The sequence below is a fragment of the Stegostoma tigrinum genome, chromosome 21, assembly GCF_030684315.1.
Source record: "Stegostoma tigrinum isolate sSteTig4 chromosome 21, sSteTig4.hap1, whole genome shotgun sequence".
NCBI classification, from domain to species: Eukaryota; Metazoa; Chordata; class Chondrichthyes; order Orectolobiformes; family Stegostomatidae; genus Stegostoma; species Stegostoma tigrinum.
This window is the reverse complement of record NC_081374.1, coordinates 39,841,680-39,857,710: the sequence shown is the minus strand read 5'-3', so window position 1 is coordinate 39,857,710 and position 16,031 is coordinate 39,841,680. Positions and strand designations below refer to the sequence as shown.

At 38.9% G+C, this 16,031-nt stretch overlaps 1 protein-coding gene across 6 annotated transcripts in view; it reads right to left on the bottom strand.

Annotated features, from left to right (window-relative positions):
* Window positions 1-13,705, bottom strand: part of LOC125462994 (homeodomain-interacting protein kinase 1-like) — a 121,580-nt gene extending 107,875 nt beyond the window's left edge. For 4 of the 6 annotated variants that reach the window (XM_048553578.2, XM_048553581.2, XM_048553582.2 and 1 more), the window contains exon 1: window positions 12,954-13,705. The gene's annotated coding sequence lies outside the window, so the exon portion shown is untranslated. Of the gene's footprint in view, window positions 1-2,195; window positions 2,541-4,063; window positions 4,162-12,953 lie in introns of those variants that run through there. The other 2 variants (XM_048553580.2, XM_048553579.2) reach the window with 2 other exon arrangements.
* Between the last annotated feature and the right edge of the window lie 2,326 nt (window positions 13,706-16,031).

The following is a 16,031-nucleotide window of genomic DNA, read 5'->3' as shown; positions in this document are numbered from 1 at the left end:
GCATAGGGAGGATGATGCTGGGGTAGAATAATGAAGCCTAAAATGTTCAAGTTAGGGATTATATCAAAGATTAGAAGGCAGTCGTACTGCATCTTCTACTCAGAAAAAGGGAAAACCAAATTACAACTGAGTTTACACCCACTAGAATACTTTGTAATAATTTGAATTACTAAGGTCCACCATTGGAGACAAAATGAACAAGGTGATTGGGGGGAGTCAGCATAGTTTTGTGTTAAGTGAGTAAATTTTTTTTACAGCAACAGGGAAATAGATGTTTCACAGAGAGATACATGCTTATGGATCTCATTAGATAAGATTCCATATATAAAACTATACGCTAAAGTTCAAAAAAGTCTGGTAGCTATCAAACAAGTAGAGGAGATAGTTGGCACAGGGTTGAAATGAAATTTTTTGGATTGTGTTCACTCGGTGAGCATTCTCAATACCTAAACATGAGATTAACAAATTAAAAGGCAATCCACAAAAATATCACACAAAAGACAAAAAAAATCAGGAGCATAAGTACCAAAGTTTCAAAGTAAATATTTGATCACACAGAAATTTGCTTTGAAAGTCAGGATATAAATGCTTATTTTGAAAGATACAAAATGATAAAGAAGAGTTGCCATAATTGGTAAAAAGAGGGAGATGGTAGTATAGTGGCAATATCAGTGAAGGAATACTCCAGAAGCCCCAGCAATACTTGGAGAACAAGGGTTCAATCCCATGATTTCAGCTGGTAGAATTTAAATTCTACTGATAAAAAAATTCTGGAATACAAATCTAGTCTCAGTAATGGTGACCATGCACGATCAGTGATTGTCATTAAAACCCATCTGGCTCTATAATTTGCCATGCTTACTTTGACTGTGTGTGACTCCACACCCACAGTAATGTGTCTGACTGATTGGAGGCCAGCTAAGAGTCAAAGTAGCAAAGCAAGCCACACAATTCAAGGACAATTAAGGACAGAAACAAATGGTGTCCTTGCCAGGGACTCCAACAGCCCATGCAAGAATAAAAAGTAAAAGGAGGTGGTGATCCAACTGGCCTATTCAACAAGTTACAGAACTTCTCATTTTTAATGTAAAAACTAGTTCTAAAACTTTGGAGTATACAGGCTTTTTTCCTCTCCACTTGCATTGATCTACCATTTACCCTTATGGGTCATGTATAAAATTGAAATTATAATGTTCCAGTTAATGTTGCATTTAATTTAGGTATGTCACCAGTTTCAAAAACAACACATGGCTACATCTTAAATAAACAGTTGATAACAAAGCTAGCAATAGCTTTCTTCTAAATATTCAAGTCGTAAAATTATAAACACATTTTTAGAAGAAACAAAGAGAAAGAATCCCTGCATTGAGAATGATAAGGGTCACAGTTTGGGCAAGCTAGCATTAACCTTTCACGTGCTCATTAACCAGATGAGCATTTTCTGCACATTCTGTTCTTATTTCAAACACTTCACAGGCAATTTTAGCACTTTCATAAACAATCAATTTCTCAGGTTTTTGAATGTATATGTATTCATAAGTAGTCAGCCTGGCTCACAGGATCAAAAAACAAAATACTTAATGAACCAAGAAAGGCACAGAATATAATGCAGAGGCTTCAAAGTGGCACATGTTTTAAAAGAAAACTGGGAGAAAAATCTGTTTGAATTTCAATCGATTGGTATGCTTACATGTCTCATTACCCTGAGGAAGCCACAAATTGTGTAAATGGGCACTCAAATCACACAAAGCTGCAGAATAATTCACTATGCACTACATGTTTTAGAATTCTTAATGAAGATGTGCCTGCCTATCAGAGTTCATGCTATTATTGCCGATTAGATATACAGATTCAAAAAAATTATAAAACATCAGCAGTTCCATCATGGCCTAACAGTACCATTATACACAAGTCTCCATTTATTGACATTGTGCAACATTAAGCAATGACAGATATTCTAAAACCAAACTGTTTAGACATGTCATGACTACATCTCTGCGGTAGGTGGGACTTGAACCCAGGCCTTCTTGCCCTGAAGTAGGGACAATATATCTGTGCCACAAGAGCCCTCTAGTCACTATAAATTCCCTGTTCATTCCCAAAGGTCTTTTCACTATCAGCTGATCTTAACACTTGTCCCAAAGACATGCAGACTTATAAAACTAAACTCCTCACATGACAGAAGACACACCCACCTTGTACAAGCAGCAGTCATGCCACCACACCCAACCCGCAGCTCTTGTCACAACAAAGTTCCTTAAGTAGCCAGACTTTGCCCAGTTCTCAAATCCATGCACACAAGCCAGTTTTTCCCAGACCAGATTCACAGCACAAAGCCTTCCCCCACGGTAAGTACTGCTTCAAATCCAAGCAACTCCACCTCCAAGTCAGCTTCTTATTCAACAAGAATGATGCCTGCAACACAGTAGTGGGTTCCTTTCTTAAGTATGATGGTTCCAGAACTATATCAAGGTTACTGCCGCTTCTGCGCCCTTCCTTGAAGTCACCAAGATCAATCTGCCCTACTTTCCAGTTGAAACCTGTATAAATATCAAAGAAAGCTATTAATAAACATCTATACATTCTGCATTACACAGGAAAATGGTGCTTCATCCTTAAGTTAACTCAACTGTGCATTATGTGTTTTTTAATATTGCATAACATTTGAATTTAATAATTGTACAAGTTAATTCCATTCAGTTTTAATATGCATGGGATTAAGAACACAGGTGTAACTTTTTCTGGGCAATTTTCTAATAGTATTTATGTCACTGTTTTGTTTACTTATAACTTCCCTGTGACTCAATTCTCTCTAAGAGATTTAGCCAACCACCAAGCATTTCAACCCACCCAGAGTGGAAAAGTATATGTCAAAATCTCCCACATTCCTTGCTAGATACTGGGAGGGAAAGTGTCATGACACATGAGAGCTGCAAAGCTATACAAGTGTGGCAGATGCTATGTAGAAGCTCTCCATCCCCTGCTATCAAATTCCAGAAAACTGAATTTTAATTTTTGTTCCTCCAAAGGTTGCTGATTTGAATAGTTTACTCTTCAACAAAATCATACAATCAGCATTTCCACATTCATTTATGTCAATGGGAAGAGATCCGCAGTTATTCTACTGGAGCTTTAGATTCTATTAGTCATGACTAACTCAAACTGTTAGGCAAATTGTGAAGACTCCACTTCAAAACATTCGGAGCACTCAGCCAAGGACAAAAATATATTAATATTTCTTCACTGTTGAAGAAGGAAGGAGTTCTGACCAGAATGCTAGAGACTCCCTATCCTTCTTTGAACAGTACGATGGAATGGTCAACATCCACTTGCACCCACAAAATAGAGAAGCAGAATTTCAGTTTAAGGTTTTTTTCTAAAAGGAAAGTACCTTATTAATTCAGTGATCGGTCAATACCTGGAGTAAATCCAGGTTATTTGCACAGATTAAGCATGAACCCATTGATTTGACTCAAAAGTTGAATATCATACAATTGTAATTTAGTTCATTTAGTATCAGATTAAAATTGATTGCATTTTGTTTTCTAAAAATGATAGTTTGATCCAAACGCTAATCAAGTAGAAGAGCCAATGGCATTAAGGATATCCAAAACATAAATGAACACTAGGTTAGGCAAGCTGGAGGCAAGAGAGATGTTTCAACAGATCAAATAGACTTTACATAAACAATTTTATTGACCTGTTTTTCAGAAATAATCAAGCCTGAAAAACACCAACAACTTCAATTTAAATAGCGTTTCTAAAGTAACAGACCATGTCAAGGCTCTTCGGAGACAATATTAAACAAAAAAGGATTCAAAGCCACATAAGGAGACATACTGAGGCACTGTTTAATGCCAGCATTGGGATCATGGCTAATGCATGCACTGCAAGTTACAACATGGGCAGAATTTTGGACGATCTATTAAGACAAGCCTGAAGTGCTTTAACATTGTCAGACATGAAGGAAACAAAGGCACTCAGGAGGGCTTCAGCAGCAGAAAAACTAATGCAAGGTGAAAGACAGGCAATGTTATAGAGTTGAAAATATAGGTGATCTTACCAATGGTTGCAACGTGTGCTTGCAATGTCGTCTTGAGGTCAAACATGTCATCAAGGTTAGAAGCAGTCTAATTCAACCTCACGCTAGCCAGGAAAAGGACAGAATCAGTGGTGAGGAAGCAGAGCTAGAGGATGAAACTGAAGATAATGGCTTCAGTCTTTCCACATTTAAGTACTGTAATAAGACATCATGCTATTGTTGGTTCTACTTTGCCTACTAGCTTTACACATGCTGCCTTTTAATGCACTGCATCCTCAAGACTGTGCTGATTAAAACTGCTTATAACCTTTATAGACAGAGACTAAAATAGCTACAAGCACAGGAATTAAGTACAGCCAATTCACTTCTTCTGCATGACCTCTAAATAATATGTTATGGTTACACAAATGGCAGTTTCACCAAGTGCCAGTAAGTGGAACATTTGAGAAATTCCAGACCAGTGTGGCAAAGTCTGCATTAACTGCATATGCACCAAGCACCAAAAGATTGCAACTTTTCAACCGACTGACATTTAGAAATCCCGAATATGGACAATCCAACAATGCTAACTAATCAATTGCAGCTGGAAAAGCAACGATTAGAGCAGCAAACCTACCAAAAAGTGCAGAAGAAAAAAGATTAAGACAGCAACTAAATTTTACGAACGTGCTCCATATTAAGTTTCAGATTTTACAAGTACAATAAATATTGAGGGTATAATATGCATTCTTTGTACTGAAATAGGACTTGAGGTTTCATATCTATGAGTGACAGAAATGCCATTACACATAGTGGGGAGGGCAGTATCAAATTTTGTTTTACAACATATTTCATTCTGGTGGCTAATCAACTTTCCTGAATTCAGTCAATAACTTAAAAGCTGACGTAATTACTATCTTTAATAGTTTTTTTTGTTAAGTGTTGCCTACCTAGTTCAGTGCAGCTATGTAGAGTGGACACGGCTCCTGGTTATTATAGAAATAACACCATCAGTAGTAGTACTAGCGGAACAGTGCTGTGTCAACAAGCCTCAGAATATCACTATTCTGTCAAGTGCAATAAGACACAAGAAAGCATAATTTAACTGCTGAATTCCAGTCACGCTCTCCATATGCTAGTTAGTTCATATAATCATGAAAGACCTTAACACAACATCAGATAAGAGAAAGAAAATATGAAGTTCAGGAGTTACAGGAATAAACACTCATGTTATTTGCAAGTTGATGTGTTAGCTTTCTAGAAAATCAAGTATCAGGTGGGAACTTGCACTAACAAAGTTAAAATGGAATTTCCCAGCAATTTTCCAAGCATGATTGATTAGTAATCATAAAACCATGATTGCAAATTCCCTGACAATTCACAAAGGTCTGTTCCCCAACATTGCAAAATACTTATGAAACATTATAGCTATTATAAACAAGAATTTACATATTTATCTTTAGTTTACTATTTTCACAACAATTTAATTTCTTTGCCAGCTCACCGAGTGTTAAATAAATTCTGCAGAATTATTTTGCAAAGTGTGTGAATTTGAATTTATTTCTGAAAATCTGTGTACAAAAGTGAAGGGAGCACTCAGGAGTGTGAGTACTTCCATCATGCTGTTTTAACTCAACATTATTAAAAACAGACAGCTGTTCAAAACTTTTAAAATACTCTTTTTATTAACAGCTTCCATCTCATTCAGATATCAGGCCAATCCACATGTCATAATCTGTTTTGAAAGCTCTATTCTCACTTTGTCAGCTGTGACAAATTCCATCACAGCTGTGGTGACAATTGAGGACATTCTCTAACAATCACACTTAATAAACAACTCTCAAAATTCCACAAAATGGGAATTCACCTGATCACCCAATGTTAACAATTCCATTTTTAAAAAAATCCCAAATTAAAGTTTTCAAGAACAACTAACAATCTTCCCTTTGGGCCACTTTCAATGAAGTTCCACATAAATCTATGGATTAGGCTCTGTGATATAGTGGTTACAAGTAAACAAACTAACAAAGTTGGCAAAAACATTACCTCCACCATCAGTACCAATAACTCAGAAAAACTGATTATCCTAATTCAAAGGGAATCTTACCATTACTTTAAACAGTACCAAGAGATTTTGAACTTGAAAAACCATAATGTCAAGCAGCTGAATTAGAAATGGGCAAGGCACTGGAGCAATTTAGCTTAAGTTCTTCCATCAGTAATGTTAATCCTAGTTTCTTTACTGGATGTACATATACCACCATGACTTAACATGCAACCAGAGATATTTAAATCCCCATCTAACATTAACAGCAAAGCACTGGTCTGTCGGCAAATTTCTAGGGATACCCATCCCTCACATGCTTACAGTTCACTTCAAATCATTTTTAATAAAGCTTTTTGAAAATAGTAGCATTAGAATAAAAAATTGCACACATTCAGCATACAACTCAGAACATGAGCAATGTTACCAACAACAACTTCTCAGCCAGTTCCTCCTCAACTAGGTCATCAGCACTGTTTACACAAAATATTACCTCAAGCAAAAATGCAAGCAGAAGATTGATGAAGTTGAAGCAACAATTATCAAGTTACAGTACTGTTTGCTTGCTTTGGAACATTTGTGTGACAAAGGTTAAGAGCAATTATTAATTCTTTCGATGTATGTCTATAGGAGATGTTTAAGATTCATTATGCAGCAAATTCTATGCATTGTTGGAAGCCTAAAAGTCAAAAATGATTTGCCACATACTATCGCATTGTATTAACACAAATTCAAGTATAACCATCAGTCATGATAGCAATTCTTCTAATCCAACTCAAGAAATATAATTGAACCGAAATACATTCATGGTGTTTAGGTATAACATCATGTGCAAAAAGAAGTTCCTAATCAACAAAAATATAAAACACAGAGAGGAGCTTTTTGAAGGCTACAACTGAAACTTGTTCATAATTTGCCAACCAAACCTCAGTTACAATTTCCTTTCTCTCAATGAATACATACAAACAACTCACACATGATTATAGAAAGCTGATACTTGTTCTTAGGAATATACAAAATTAATGCTACACAAGATAATCTGCCTGACACCTTAACAGGAAATGCTGTGCATGCACACAGTCCTTAACAACATTTTGGAATCCACATTTCCACACTGACTGACCCTAACAGTTTTGAAATATCAATTAGGACAAAATTAAACAATAGTCTACACAGCTAAATGTAGTTTATTAACAGTATTTCATTCCATAGCAGCTGAAAGATAATGTCCAAGAGAACAAGCATATTGTTCATAATGTATTTAACATCATGTTTAACATTTTAAAGTTGTAGTTACTGTACACAGGTTGCTGGTCACATTTGTTTAATGTGAGATCATACACTTTATATAACCAATTAATAAGGTTTTCAGTCATCTTACTTCCACAACAGTATTCACTAGCCAATAAGCCTACTTCTTTGAACCGGCTTTTGGTCAACTCACTTAAAATTGCCTTCTATGACTGAATGATAAATTTTACTTCATAGTGCCTCTGAAATGCTTTGTGACAGTTCATCACACAGATACTATATAAATTTTATTTTTAACTACATATGTAGGGCATAAGGAAGCAAGCAAACACTCAGCATCTGATACCTAGATGGAAAACGTACACAATGTAAAAATGAATTCAAGAAACCTGACACCGCCAGGACAAAGGAGTCCAACAGATTTACACCTCACTCTCCTGAAAGAGCATGTGCTATCTACAAAATGTGTTTCACCAAGTTGTCAAGGCTTCTTCAACAGTTCCTTCCAAACGTGGCTAAAAATGAAAAGACAGCAGGAATGCACCCACATACGTTCCCCTTCAGGTCACATGCTATCCCAACTTGAAAATGTATCATGATTCCTCTTCATGACTGGGTCAAATTTCAGGAACTTCTTTATGTAATCAGTAAAGCTGTTCAAAAAGTCAAGATGGCAGTTCACCAATACCTCTCAAGGGCAATTCATGACAACACAATATATCCTGGCTATATGAACATGTCTGTGTCTTACAAAAAAAACCTAAAGCTTATTACTGAACCATCCTGTAATCCTAACATCTTAATAATTTGTGTGATAAGAATTTAACTGACCATTTTGCAAAACTCAAATTGGTATAATTAAATTTATTTTTAAGAAACCACCTGATTAACACTAGCTTATCCTGTGTGTTACACTCGCAGGAAATTTTGATGTTATTGCAAAACTAATATGACAAACATAGATTCTGATTTCAGCTCATAATAGCTAAAATCAGAATAATCACCAGCTAAAGACTTGGTTTTAAAAAGGTGTCAAAGAATTGAAGCAGTAATGCTCAAATTCATATATGACTAATCAAGTTCGTTAAAAAAAGGCTTGCACTGATGAAAACAATTATTCTGTTTACCCTTAAGAACTGTGTTAATTTCAACCCACTGATTCAGTGAATTGGATTGCAACTTACCTGGCATGGAAATGAACTATTTCTCTCTTACAAATTCAACTGAACAATTATTTTATGGTTTGGATCTGCAGGTGTAGTTCTGTTCCATTCTACAGTACTTTGTTCGAGGATAAGATGCCACTTACAGTTGAAATAACACAGTTTAAGGTTACATATGGCTCTGAAACCCTAAGGGATTCTGACGTGGAGTTAAAAAATAGCCAGCGATCAAAAGCTATTGCTACCAGAGCAGGCCAAAAGTCTGGTTAAATTTTCACAATCACATTCCACCAGCCAAGTTGCTAACCCAATCAGTCTTAAATCCTATTGTAATTTCAACTCTCCAAACTAAACTAGACAGACAGATTTCAAGTAAAAACAAAACTGTCCTGACTAAAGGCAACATTACTTTTGTAGCAACAGGCATAAAACTATGAAGAAGTCTCACAGCGACTTTAGTGCTATTTTTGTTGTCCAAACTGCACTGAACAAAAGGTGTTGGCATTACCTTACTGCCTCCCTACAAAGATTACATTTTGCATCTGTCCATGCTGATCAGCAAAGATAAAACAGAAAGCCACCTATTAGCTTTTGCTAATTGAAAGATAAAGCTTTCGCATCAGCTGAGCTCAACTGATAAAAGCTGACCCAGTTAGAGAATTCTGAGCGACGCAGCAGAGCAATCAGACAGTGTAACCACATTTCTCCTCTGGCACCACTGCTCCTGCTGCATCATAAACACATTTTTTAAAAGTACATTTTGAAACAACAGAAATAGTGCAGCATCAGAACAGATGGCTCAATTTGGTCACCTTACTAGGTGTAGTTCTTGGTATTAACTTTAATTTTGTGTGAATATACAATAATTCATACCAGACTGCCTCAGTTAATTACTTCTGAATTGTAATGTTGTCTGAGGCTATATTCAAGATATACTCGAGTGGATATTTTTGCTATACTTTTGCTTCTGGCCATTTTCTCCCTTATCATTGGTGTATACAAGTAAATATTCTTCAATTGGTAATCACAATATCATCGTTGTAGGTTATTCAAGAGCAAGAGTGAAACAGCTAAACCAACCTCTACTGTCCACGTTTATATATTCTTGGATTGCTATAGTATTTGGAGTGTAAAATCTGCCCTACTTACTTTGCTTCAATCTAAATGTATTCATATCAATTGTAGCACCTCTCCCATTATCTAAGCAAAGACCACCACAATATCCGGGCAGTTCTACAGTCTGCGTTGCATTTGAAATTTTTCATTGAAAGATTTCCAAAACTTCTATGTAACTGTAACCTAATGTCACATTAAACTATACTTTCTACTACTGTTAGATTTGAATTAAAAAGAAAGATCTGGAATTAAGCGTCTAATGATCACTATGAAAATACTGCTGATTGTCAAAAAAAAACCCATCTGATTCAATAATACCTTTACGGAAGGAAGCTGCCTCACCTGGTCTGACCTATACATGACTCTAAACCTGCGGCAATGTGGTTGAATATCAAATGCCAATGGGCAATAAATGTAGGAGCAAAACAGAAGTAACTGGAAAAGCTCAGCAGGTCTGGCAGCATCTGTGAAGTAAAAACAACAGAGTTAACGTTTAGGGTCCAGTGACCCTTCCTCAGAACTGCCTCATTGGCAATAAATGCTGGTCTGGCGAGCAATGCCATACTGAAACAACTTTTTAAAAATAAGACCATCTAAGAGACAGGCCCATCCTAGAGATTATCAACGCCTCCACTAAAATACCACATTATTTACATTGTTATCCAGTACGTAATATCCCACGGCTTTGATCAAGTTCTGCAAAATCACAAACATGACATGACTCAAGCGCCTGTACATGGACAAATATTACTATTTGAAAAATGGAATAAATGCGAGTGTCAATGGGGAAAAGGAATTTGTTTTGGGGGCAGTGGACAATCACACAGATTACTTGATTCGAGGAAATTAATACACCAGACAAGGTACAGTTCATTTTCAGGTTCGGTCCATCATGACAACCATAAGCCTACAATAGAACCATATTTCAACAAGACTATTCACTTAGTTTGTTTTACCTCAATTTCCATAAAAGTCACATTAGGCCTAATGAACTCAAAAGACATCACTCCTGATCTCTTAACTGCACCAAACATACCTACATGTTGTGTGAGCTTTTTGTTGGGTGGCATGGTGACACAGTGGTTAGCACTGCTGCCTCACAGCGCCGGTTTGATTCTACCCTGAATCTGCGGAGTTTGCACATTTTCCCTGCATCTGTGTGGGTTTCCTCCAGGTACTCCAGTTTCCTCCCACAGTCAAAAGATGTGCAGGCTAGGTAGACTGGCCTTGTTAAATTGCCCATAGTGTTCAGGGATGTGTAGATTGGGTGGGTTATAGGGGAATGGTGTCTGGGTGCGATGCTCCGAGGATCAGTGTGGGCTTGTTGGGCCGAAGGGCCAGTTTCCACACTGTGGGGATTCTATGATTCTTCCAAGATCTATACACCTACCACCACTCAAGAGCCTATAGAAAACGAGTTTGATAAAAGATATTTTTCCAAATGCAGTAGATATAATGGCAAATTTTATTACAAAAATATTCTGAGATTGACAAAGTTGTCATTGCAGTAAACAGTTTAGGCACAAAATCCAAGTCAACATATATTTGATAAAAATACAGGCTCCAACAACAATCTTTTATTATACCTATAATTGCAAAACAAGTATTTGGAGTTAGGCTATAGATCAGCGGTGATCTCATTGAATGGCACAACAGGCTTAAGGACATGAATGGCCTATGTTCCTAACAGAGAACATTTGTACAAATCCAATGTTTTTAACCATATTGATGATTTCTCTTATGAAACAACGAACAGGGTTGTATTGGACCATTCCCTCAGAAACCAAAGAACACACAAACAAAAAGCATATTCCACAGTGTGACAGAAAAGAACTGCATTCTCGTTGCATAATTATCTTTCCCTGCCCAAGTCCAAGGGTAGCAATCTTATAGCAACTGACAAAGTACATCGCTGCCTGCTGCATATCTTATCCCATGACTTGTTTTTGATATTGACTGCATAAAACAATGTAAACAACCTAGGAAAGAAATAAGGAGGGGAAGCAAACATTACATCACAATAAACATATCTAATTTAGAGTCAACCAAATTGTTGTGGGTCTGGAATCACATGTAGACCAGACCAGGTAAGAGTGGCAGATTTCCTTCCTTAAAGGGATATTGGTAAACTAGATTGGTTCTAGCAAACATTGACAATGGTGTCATGGTCACTGAATTCAAATTCCACTACCTGCCATGGCGAGATTTGAATCCAGGTCCCCAGAATATTACCTGGATCTCTGGATTAATAGACCAGCAACAATATCACACAGTAATCACCTCTTCCTGTTGACCATATCCCAACAATATTCACCAAATACCACTTCCAAAAGATGGATCGACAAGCGGGACAGCATTATCATGCCAACATTTTTCACAAGCAGGTCCTCCAAGCTTATGGTTTAGAATGTGAATTCAAATCATACTCACATTTTTGACCTAAGTACTCAAAGTGCTGCACCAAAGCTTAAAAATGAGCAAACACTAATACTTAAACAGGTGGATGAACAGATAGTTAATTATACCCTGACTTTACTGTAAGAGCAGGAAAAACATTTATCAGACAATACCTAAAATACATTGGATTAACAACACCTTTATCAGTAGCACACTTAATGTTAGCTACGCAAATGTTAAAAAGGTGGTTTGCATGATTCTGGCAAACAAACTTACAAACCTGCATATAAAAAAAGAAAAAAAAATAAAGGTTTTCAAATTCAAGATTAACTGCTCCATTGCCCACAAAATCAATAGTTTACACTGTCTCTAAAAATCTATAACAACCAGTGTAAAATGAAATCAATAATTCATAGATGCAAAACAACATTAAATGGTCAACAGAAACAGGGGTTAAACGAAATTCTTGAACAAAGGTTTGATTTACCAATTTTACAGAATAAGCATGTCTCAGCAAGGGACATGAAAATGCTGTTAAACTAGTCATCTATTTCCTCACTTGAAAAGTGTGTTGGTTGCGGGGGGGGGTTGGTGGTGTTGCGGAATGGTGTCATCGATATTAAATAGCACCTCTCTATTCACTGAAATGTCTTTGTTACCAGTGACAAATTGATCACTTTCCGACCTGATCACAGCAAGTCTCATAAATGGATGAAGATTTGGAGGGCGAAGAAGAGTTAAGAATCAGCACTCGTCAATGTAGCACTTCGAACAATGTTGTCGCTCTCCCCAACCCCAACATGGGCAAAGACGAGCCCCTATGATAAGAGTGGGGGCATGTTTTAAATGTCTCTCTCCCCCTCACTTCCAAGGGCTTGGGGGGGGGGGGGGGGGGAGCAGAAGGAAGAATAGAGAACAGAGGGACAATGTTACGCTTGCGATAAGGCGGATAGAGGTTTACCTGGACGGCAGAGCCCAGGGGATCAGGCTCAATGCTGGCAGCTGCTCAGTGTGGATGCGAGAAGGCCCGGACAGTCCCAAACCGGCCCCAGCATGTCGCTGCTGCTGCTGCTGCTGCTTCCTCCTCCTGTTGCTGGTTCTTGATCCTCTTCCTTCTTTCCCCCCCCCCCCTCCTCCTCCCTCTCCTCTTCTGCCTTGAAAGGGGGGAAAGAGGGGAGGCCCGGCCTGGCTGGAGGGCTGCCCGTCAACAGTAGCCGTGGTAGTGGGGCGCAGGCAGGATGCCTGAGGCAGGCCGCATGACCCTGGCTCCACTCCCGGCTCCTCACTCTCTCTCTCTCTCTCTCTCTCCGTCCCGAGCTTCGATTCTCTCCGGGGCCGCCTCCTCCTCGTCTTTTTTTTCCCTTCAATTGTTTTGTTTTTGCGCCCCCGGCGCGCGACCCGTGCGTGCGCGGTGCCGTGCACGCACCGGGTACGCGCACAGCGTCGGCTGTTGGGAGCTCCTCCTGGAAACGGCCAGGACGGCAGGCGACGCCGCCGACTGACTCTGCCCTCAGGAACACATTGCGGAAAATTAAAAATAAAACTCCCCCAGCCGAACAAGGTTTGTTTATCAAAGCATATAATGAAAGGGGTTCAAAAAAAAGCGATTAAACTATAAAACGGGTATAAACAGCAGCACTGACAGACATTGCCCTTCCCTTCATCACACTCCTCTCCTATCCCCTCCCCTTCCTCGGTTGCTGCCACCAACGGCTGCCGATTACCTACCGCGTCGATTTGGAACGTTGTGCGGGAAATCCCACCTTCTCCCACCCCCTGCCCCTCGCGCCGTCGATTGTACCACTTCGATTGGACCAGGCGGATGCCCGTCTCCGTTTGCGTGAGAGGGATCGAATGCCGACGTCATGGCATCAGAGGAGGGGAGAGGTATGGCTGCACGCGCATGCGTCTGGCAGGTTGTACGAGTGCTGTCTGGGAGTTGGAGTATTGCACTTAGCTCGCCTTTCACTTTCCCAACGCATAATGGCAGAGACTGTGATGATGTTACAAGTGTCAGTGCAGTGGGTCACTTTAAGCATGGAGTTTTTTTCACTTACTCATTTGACTCATTTTTGTTTTAAATAAGGTACTAGGAAAGCTTTGTTTTCTTCTGACTTGTCCCTTCATTCGCATTGGGTTAGTCAGTTTTAACCTTTGAAAGGTTTTGCATCAGTACGTACTGATTCATCACATTGGTTTATCATCACTTTTATTAATCACAAGGTGACTAAAGCAACCTGCTCCCACTGATCTGAAGCTCCAGGCTTAATTCCATTTTTATAAAGTACTATTATCCTGATATCCAGTGGCTATGTTTAGCTGGAACCCTGTCAATACGGACAAAATCTCTGTTGAAATTAGCAAATGTAATTTGAAAATGAGTCATTTACTGAATTCAGTGAGATCAAATCAGCAATTAAGAAAGTTACCTACATAAGTTGACACACGTGCCTGTGGCTGCCTGCAGTAAGTTATTAGGAGGACACAAAGAGGCCTCAAAGGGACTTGGATTGAATGACCAGGTACTTTACAGTTGATAGGTAATTTTGTACTTACCCATATTATATAACACCACGTACAAGTGGGTGTATACCTTAGGTTTGTTGCACTTTGTGGGTTACTTGGATAGTGTTTTTTCAGTTCATTTTTTTTCTGTAATAATTGCTTGTGTTCTCAATCAGACTTGCGTAGTATTATTGCTTGAAAATGGAATGGTCAGGGTGTATGCGGTCTGTGGCCTGTGACGCAGGACACTGTTGGTGGTGGAAATCCCATCTTGGAGAAAAAAGAAATTCTTTAGAGCAGTGTGTTTGCCAGCTGACTTCTTTCTTTGTTGGGGACTGAGTAACATTATCATCTGTAATACGTACTGAGGGACACTGTAGTGAACCATTGCTGAATTAGTGTGACTCTTGCAGCCATGTTAGCTTGGTGATTCCTATGAACCTATGATGGCCTTATCAATCTTTGCCGAAAGCCTGGGCATCAGTCACCACCAATATAAGAACATAAGAAGTAGGAGAAGAAGTGGGCAATTATACTCCCTAGGCCTTCTCTGTTATTCGGTATGATTATGGATGATCTCCTCTGTGTCTCAATTCAATTTTCTTGCCTGTGCTGTATAACCTTTTAACCCATCACTAATTAAAAATCTGTATCTCCTCTTTAAATTTACTCAATTTCTGATGTCCGCCACTCTCCGAAGTAGTGAATTTTACAGCTGAATTCCTTAACTGGTTATATTCCCTCAGCACCTGTGAAGTATCTGCTTGATCCTCTTGTTCCTCCTCTCTATCCTCCTCCAAGGAAGACTAATGTTCCAGATCCTTCTCTTTATCCAACTCCAGCTTCTTTGTAAAACTGGTTGCAGAGCACACAACAAATGACTGCAATACAAGGCACTCTGGCTTGCTTTCACGGAAGGCACCACCTGAGCAGTCAAGGTAACAGGAGTGCTTCTTTAAGATGCCAATGGCCTGTTCAATGCAGGTAAATGTTAACACCTGGCTCTGTGACTCTGTTATCTTTCTACATGCCCGGTTATGGATGGGCACCAGGAGCTTCCTCCAATGTTGTTAAACAGAGCTGCCAGAAAACATCCAGAACCTCTTGTTGTTCACCTGAAGATGTGCGACTCTTGTAGGATGACTGAGTCATGACAGCTGCCTTTCAAGTTGGTACAAGAGCAGCTGGATATTCAGTGAGTGGAGGTCTTTTATTTTCATGGATCTGGTCGGCTAGTCTGTGCCTTCCTGGCTTATTGGGGACATTCAATGACTGGAAGAAATCCTTTAGTGCAAAATCTGATGCCTTTTCTGTCTGCCCTGGCTCTCTGTTTCAAACAGATGGAGTACCCTACCCATTGCAGTGCAACATCAATGACTAGCCAGTTAACGTGAGGAGCTGCTAGCTGCGAGATCCCATCCAAGTGCAGAGCTCTTTCCTGGAGAGATCTAAATGCCTGAAATTTTGTTGCTGCATTGATTTTGATGGTTTAGGATTGGGGACTACCACAGGGACTGCAAGGTTTCAGCTAATT